This window comes from Rhinopithecus roxellana, chromosome 9, assembly GCF_007565055.1.
Source record: "Rhinopithecus roxellana isolate Shanxi Qingling chromosome 9, ASM756505v1, whole genome shotgun sequence".
Classification (NCBI taxonomy): domain Eukaryota; kingdom Metazoa; phylum Chordata; class Mammalia; order Primates; family Cercopithecidae; genus Rhinopithecus; species Rhinopithecus roxellana.
In genome coordinates this window covers 64,270,961-64,278,579 of record NC_044557.1, presented here as the reverse complement: position 1 = coordinate 64,278,579, position 7,619 = coordinate 64,270,961, and positions in this window count along the sequence as shown.

Genomic DNA, 7,619 nt, shown 5'->3' with positions numbered 1-7,619 from the left:
AGAAATATAGTCAACATAAAGGAGAATTAGAAATTAAAATAACTCATCTGTTGATGACTGCCATCTGTTTCTTAGTATGTCATTGCCTGTAGATTATTTCTTGCTCATCCTCTTTAGGCCATAAGAACTATTCCTCTGCTCATCACAGCTGTGACTATTCTCTTGTAAGCACTAAATGTAACTCTAGTGAACAGTGCACACAGAAGACCTAAATTCCAACCTAATGTTGGTCTTTCACATCATAATAAACATCGCAAAATCTTACTCATTTACACGTAGTAGCGAGAAAACTCTGAAGTTGTGAAAAGTCTGAATTAAAGACTTTAAAAAACTAAATCATTTAAGAACAAGCAATGGGGAAAGGATTCCCTATTTAATAAATGGTATTGGGAAAACTGGCTAGCCATATGCAAAAAACTGAAATTGAACTCCTTCCTTACACCTTATACAAAAATTAACTCAAGATGGATTAAAGACTTAAATGTAAGACCTAAAACCATAAAAACCCTAAAGAAAACCTAGGCAATACCATTCAGGACATAGGCATGGGCAAAGACTTCGTGACTAAAACACCGAAAGCATTGACAAGAAAAGCCAAAATTGACAAATGAGATCTAATTAAACTAAAGAGCTTCTGTACAGCAAAATAAACTATCATCAGAGGGAACAGGCAAATCACAGAATGGGAGAAAATTTTCGCAATCTATCCATCTGACAAAGGGCTAATATCCAGAATCTACAAGGAACTTCAACAAATTTGCAAGTAAAAAACAAACAACCCCATCAAAAAGTGGGCAAAGGATATGAACAGACACTTCTCAAAAGAAGACATTTATATGGCCAAAAAACATATGAAAAAAAGCTCATCATCACTGGTTGTTAGAGAAATGTAAATCAAAACCACAATGAGATACCATCTCACGTCAATTAGAATGGCAATCATTAAAAGTGTCAGGAAACAACAGATGTTCAAGAGGATGTGGAGAAATAGGAACACTTTTACACGGTTAGTGGGAGTGTAAATTAGTTCAACCATTGTGGAAGACAGTGTGGCGATTCCTCAAGGATCTAGAACCAGAAATACTATTTGACCCAGCAATCCCATTACTGGATATATACCCAAAGGATTATAAATCATTCTACTCTAAAGACACATGCACACATATGTTTATTGCAGCACTACTTAAAATATAAAAGACTTGGAACCAACCCAAATGCCCATCAATTATATACTGGATAAAGAAAATGTGGCACCTATACACCATGTGATACTATGCACCCATAAAAAAGGATGAGTTCATGTCCTTTGCAGGGGCATGGATGAAGCTGGAAACCATCATTCCCAGCAAACTAACACAGAAAGAGAAAACAAATACCGCATGTTCTCACTCATAAGTGGAAGTTGAACAGTGAGAACACATGGACACAGGGAGGGGAACATCACACACTGGGGCCTGTCGGGGGGTGGGGGGTGGGGGGAGGGATAGCATTAGGAGAAATACCTAATGTAGATGATGGGTTGATGGCTGCAGCAAACCACCATGGCACGTGTATACCTATGTAACAAACCTGCACGTCTTACACGTGTATCCCAGAACTTAAAGTAAAATAATAATTTTTTTTAAACCCTAAATCATTGTATTCCTTTTGGAAACATATAGTAACTTGAACTAGTAAGAAGGGGTTTCTAAGTAGAAGCTCTAGTTGCCTACTTTAGTGATGGAATAACACTTTGGGTAGTTAGTTGTATCTATTTACATATAAATAGCAAATGCATCTATCTCCTCTGCTTTTAAGTAGGCTAACATCCTAACCACCACAACCACACAATCACAGTCTCACTTAGGGGACTAATTTGCCTACTTTAGATAGCAGTAAAAGTTATTCCTTCCAAGAATGGTTTCGTTAGCGATTTACATTTTACATTATTTTAATCTCTATAGAGTTATATGCCTGACAAATTTAGAAAGGGTTAGAAAAGGATACACTGAATTAAAATGGTGTACATGATTTCAACTTCAAGGGGGCAGATTCAAACATTGCCTTAGGCTGTGGTGACCCTCAATTTATCTAAATATTTAGGCAGTCATTTTGTTATATCATAATATGTATGAGTCTTGAGGTTAGAGAAACAAATCAAGATTACACTGAAAGTTTGTACTGAGAATTTGCAGGCTTTGATAACACTAAGATACAGCACTTAACTAATGCCCTACCTCCACCTCCCAAATTTATTTTAAGGATAGGAAAAAGGGAGAGTAAGTGCCGTTCAAACCCCATTAAGATTTAGAGTAAGACCACTTTAGTTTTTAGCTGGTGCACATGGCACTATAACCCTGAACAAGTCACATAACCTCTCTAAGCCTGTTTTCCAGCTACAAAATGATATTACCAACCTCAGAACATTATTATTATTAATTGTTATTATTTTGAGACAGGCTCTTGCTCTGTTGCTCAGCCTGGAGGGCAGTGGTGCGATCACAGCTCACTGCAGCCTTAACCTTTTGGGCTCCAGTGATTCTTAGCCTTAGCCTCCTGAGTAGCTAGGACTACAGGCATGTGCCACCACGCCAGGTTTTGTTTCGTTTTTCTTTTCTTTTTAAGAGATAGGATTTCGGCCGGGCGCGGTGGCTCAAGCCTGTAATCCCAGCACTTTGGGAGGCCGAGACGGGCGGATCACGAGGTCAGGAGATCGAGACCATCCTGTTTAACACAGTGAAACCCCGTCTCTACTAAAAAATACAAAAAACTAGCCGGGCGAGGTGGCGGGCGCCTGTAGTCCCAGCTACTCGGAGGCTGAGGCAGGAGAATGGCGTAAACCCGGGAGGCGGAGCTTGCAGTGAGCTGAGATCCGGCCACTGCACTCCAGCCCGGGCGACAGAGGGAGACTCCGTCTCAAAAAAAAAAAAAAAAGAGATAGGGTTTCATCATATTGACCAGGCTGGTCTTGAACTCCGGAGCTCAAGTGATCCTCCTGTCTCGGCCTCCCAAAGTGCTGGAATTACAGGCATGAGTCACTGCACCTGGCCAGAACATTATTTTGTTTATTAAGTTTAACCATGCGAAAGAAAATGTTTTGTAAACTGTTTAGTACCATTCAAACGCTAGAATAAAAATGGAGAAACATTTACTTTGTATTTTGTTGTTTTTTAAATAGAACTTTTCTGGTTTTGGCTTAGAGGAAATGTTTTCTCTAATACCTGGCACCTTTTGAAAAACTACTAATAAACTCTTTCACCTGTGGTTGACTTGTAATTATTTCATACTTCTGTGAAGAGAAGAAAGTATAGAAAGTAGTGATTTTAGACAAATTCTCAAATCACCCCTACATTCCTGAAGAATTTTTGATCAGGAAAGCATCCCTGTGTAGATGAAATGTGGAGTTTAAATTGATTTTACAAAACATCAAAAACGTTTAGTTATATTGTTAAAAATTAAATCTCGCGGCCGGGCGTGGTGGCTCAAGCCTGTAATCCCAGCACTTTGGGAGGCCGAGACGGGCGGATCACCAGGTCTGGAGATCGACACCATCCTGGCTAACACGGTGAAACCCCATCTCTACTAAAACATACAAAAAAACTAGGCGGGTGAGGTGGCGGGCGCCTGTAGTCCCAGCTACTCGGGAGGCTGAGGCAGGAGAATGGCGTAAACTCGGGAGGCGGAGCTTGCAGTGAGCCGAGATCTGGCCACTGCACTCCAGCCCGGGCGACAGAGCGAGACTCCGTCTCAAAAAAAAAAAAAAAATTAAATCTCCACTACGTTTTGTTTGAACAAGAATTAGTTTTATAGTCGGGCGCGGTGGCTTACGCCTGTAATCCCAGCACTTTGGGAGGCCGAGGTTAGGGGGACCACTTAAGGCCAGGAGTTCAAGACCAGCCTGGACAATATGGAGAAACCTCATCTCTACTTAAAATACAAAAAAGTAGCTGCGGTGGTAGTGGGCGCCTGTGGTCCCAGCTACTTGGGAGACCGAGGCAGGAGAATTGCTTGAACCCAGAAGGTGGAGGTTGCAGTGAGCTGAGATCGTGTTACTGCACTCCAGCCTGGGTGACAGAGTGATATTCTGTCTCAAAAAAACAAACCAAACCACAAGACTAGTTTTACAAGGATAATTTAGTAGTAGAGTCTTGAGAAATGACAGAAAAGAGTTGAAGGGAAGAATTGTCTTCAACATTTTTGTAGTTTTACATAAATAAAGACCAACATAGCAATTATTTACTAGATTAGATAATCTAACTCCAGGTAGTGATAGGTAATATCACCAACGAACAATTTGTTTATTGTTAGTAGGACTTTAAGTGCTAAATAAAGAGCAAAAAAGAAGAGGAAAAGTAAATATGTAATAACACATTATTATCACAGCTCAGAAATTCAGAAATTCCACCCAGGGCAAAATGCCAGTCATGTCACCCCTGCCAAAATCTCCTTAGAGAGACTATCTGCCTGCAGACTGGAAGGACATTCCTTAAAAAATAGGGGCTGTGCTCTGCTCTCTGACCAGCTAATTTGACTAGGGGCAGTCACTTGGCCCAAACTGAGTAAATCATATTCTGAGAGACACAGAAGCTGAAGTGGATGGTGTTGACACTAGAGATGCAAGGTCATAAAGAGTTGTTGTCAAAACTGGCAGCATGGTAGCTCAAAGCCATATGCAAGCCAGTGTTATAAGGGAAAAGAAACTTTAAAAACTTACAGAGATGCAGAATAACTAGTTTGCAAAAAGGAAAATGGAGCAGATGTGAAACAAGGACAAAGAGACTGGAAAACCAAGCAAAGGGAGGAATAGAAAGAGGGAGAGAAGCTGCCTAATCACACATGCTTTCTTCAGTTGGGTTCTGTATAATACCTTAAAATAAATCTCCTTCCCTTTTCTTGTGCTGTCTCCAGTATGTTTTGATTCCTCAGAACCAGAGGTTACTTTAGTAAGATATGCACCAACTGGACTAGAGCCAAAAGTAAAAAAGTAAACAAGAAATGCATCTGAATAGGCAAATTGCATTTTCAAAATACTGTATACGAAAGCTCTTGTGATACTAAAAATCTTTTATTACTTTTTAAATTTGTATAACAACTGTATTGAGATTTAACTTACATCCTATAAAATTCATCCTTGTTTCATTGCTTGTTTACTTTTAATTTTTTAATTCCATCAAGCTTCCAGATCTAGTGTCCAAGTCTATGAGTAGCTTTATTAACAGAGACAACGGCCAGGAGAAGCAAGCACACTACAGCAATAAAAAATGACAGTTGACAGCCTAGCAGCAAAGGAGGAAACAGAAAAACTATAAATAGGAGTACAATAATTCCAACGAAGAAAAAAAAAAAGCAATCTGGGGCCATTTAGAGTGTTTTCGTTAGGCTCTTTTGGTTCTGAGGAACAGCTCAAGTTACATCTAATATTAGGGGAAGGAGTTATAAGGAATGAAGAAAACAGGGATCTCAGCCCCAAAAGGCCTCGTGGGAAGCCAGGAGAGGCCAAATCACCAAGCCTCTGGAAGAACAGGAGCTTCGAGAGCCAGAAGCCTCATGAAGATTGGAGCCAGGACGTCATCAGGAATCCAAGGTTACCTCAGGACTTCAGCATCGGGAGTTCACCTCAGCGATGAGTTATTTTTGTGAATCTGCTCTCCCTTGGCGTCTGTGCTTGTCAGTGTCGTTGAGTTTCTGGACTTGCCCCTAACTGACTTCCTCGTCCTTTCTTTGGAATTTGCAAACTGGCAGCTCCTGACCTATTTCAGCCTGCAGATTCATTGTGTTTGGCCAGCATGACGCCTTTGCATTGTTAAGAATCCCGAAGTCTCTGGGCGTGGCATGTGCTTGGCAGTCCCGGAATCTTTACGTGCGGGATCACCTTCGCCGCGCCCTCTTCTCTCCTTGGCACTGCCTGCCTGACTGCCGAGGGCGTCTGAGTGTGAGACCCATGCCCTGCATTTCTTCTCTACCCCACAGCTTCTTCTCATCGTAATATCTGGTTTCTTATCAGTTTTGCTTGTTCTAGCCCATGGACTCTCTCTGTACGGTATATCCCTTTAGCTCCCATTGCTAACCAGTCATTCAAATTCTCCAAAGGGAGAATCTGGACCATCTCACCCATTTTTGGCTAAACTTGTCCCATTCGTTCATAGTATAGAAAGCGTCCAGCCTATAGGATAGCTCTTTGCCCAATCAGCTGTGGCTGAGGGGCAGCCTGGCCCACTAAGACCAGAGCACTGCTGTCTAGGGCTGGCACCTCTGCAGAGACTGTGGGCAGAGCAGTTACCTTTAGAAAGCACCTAGGAACAGGCGGCCACTGTCACTGTCCAGTGCACTGGGTAGGAGTGACCCAACTCTTCAAACCCTAAAAAGCCCCAAAGAATCAGGCTCCATCTAGCCTCCCCAGATAATTAAAGTCTATGACAGTAACATGAAATCTTTAAGAAAAGGTTAAATTGTGTTCAGTTTCTTCTATTTAAGGAAGCAGTGATGTGTATAGAAGACTTTGGAGTAATTTCCATTAAAAATTATTAAAGTAAAAATAATAAAAGGTATTTAATATGTATTCATATTTGGGACAGCTTGGGTTTCTTTTTTCTCAATTTAATCTCATTTTCCTTTGAAATAGAAACTAGGAAGTTGTTGAGTACATATCTCTGAACATTTTCTAATCTTGGCTCTGCCATTTACCAGCTAGCAAAGCAAATTCTTTTATAATACAGTGCCTCAATTTCCTCATCGATAAAATGAGGATAATAATAGTACATCTTTCACAGGATTGGCACTTTAAATTAGAAAAATCCAAATTAAACATTTAGGATGAGCCGGGCGCGGTGGCTCAAGCCTGTAATCCCAGCACTTTGGGAGGCCAAGACGGGCGGATCACGAGGTCAGGAGATTGAGACCATCCTGGCTGACACGGTGAAACCCCGTCTCTACTAAAAAAAATATAAAAAACTAGCCGGGCGAGGTGGCGGGCGCCTGTAGTCCCAGCTACTCGGGAGGCTGAGGCAGGAGAATGGCGTAAACCTGGGAGGCGGAGGTTGCAGTGAGCTGGGATCTGGCCACTGCACTCCAGCCCGGGTGACAGAGTGAGACTCCGTCTCAAAAAAAAAAAAAAAAAAAAAAAAAAAAAAAAAAAAAAATTAGGATGGGTACCTGGTTTACATTAAGTGTTAAAAATTGTTAACTATTATTATTATTGCTGTTGTTGTTTTTTGTTGTTCTTATAAATAGGGGAGCTACATACTAATATATTAGTAGAGTTTTTATAATGGTTGACAATTGTTGAGGTTTTCCTATTTCTACATACATAATTACTTTTCCTTGACACAGTGTTCTAGCTCTGTCATAAAAATTGTGTATTGCATTTCCAATTAAAACAAATTACTTCAATCGGATTGCTTAACTGTATAACAACAGGGTATTGTTTGGGGAGATCTGAGCTTATTTTAACCCTACTGCTGGTCTATCTATCCATTAGCTTATCTTGGTGCCTAGACTGAAAGGCAACCTTCAGAGCAGCCCCCAGTGCAGACAGTTGTCAGTTTGAAGGTAAACACCTTTGAAATACAACAAAGGCTATAGCTGATGTCAAAGGACTTATCTAAAGTCCGTCTCTTTGGAGTCTCTGGCCAGTTCTAGGA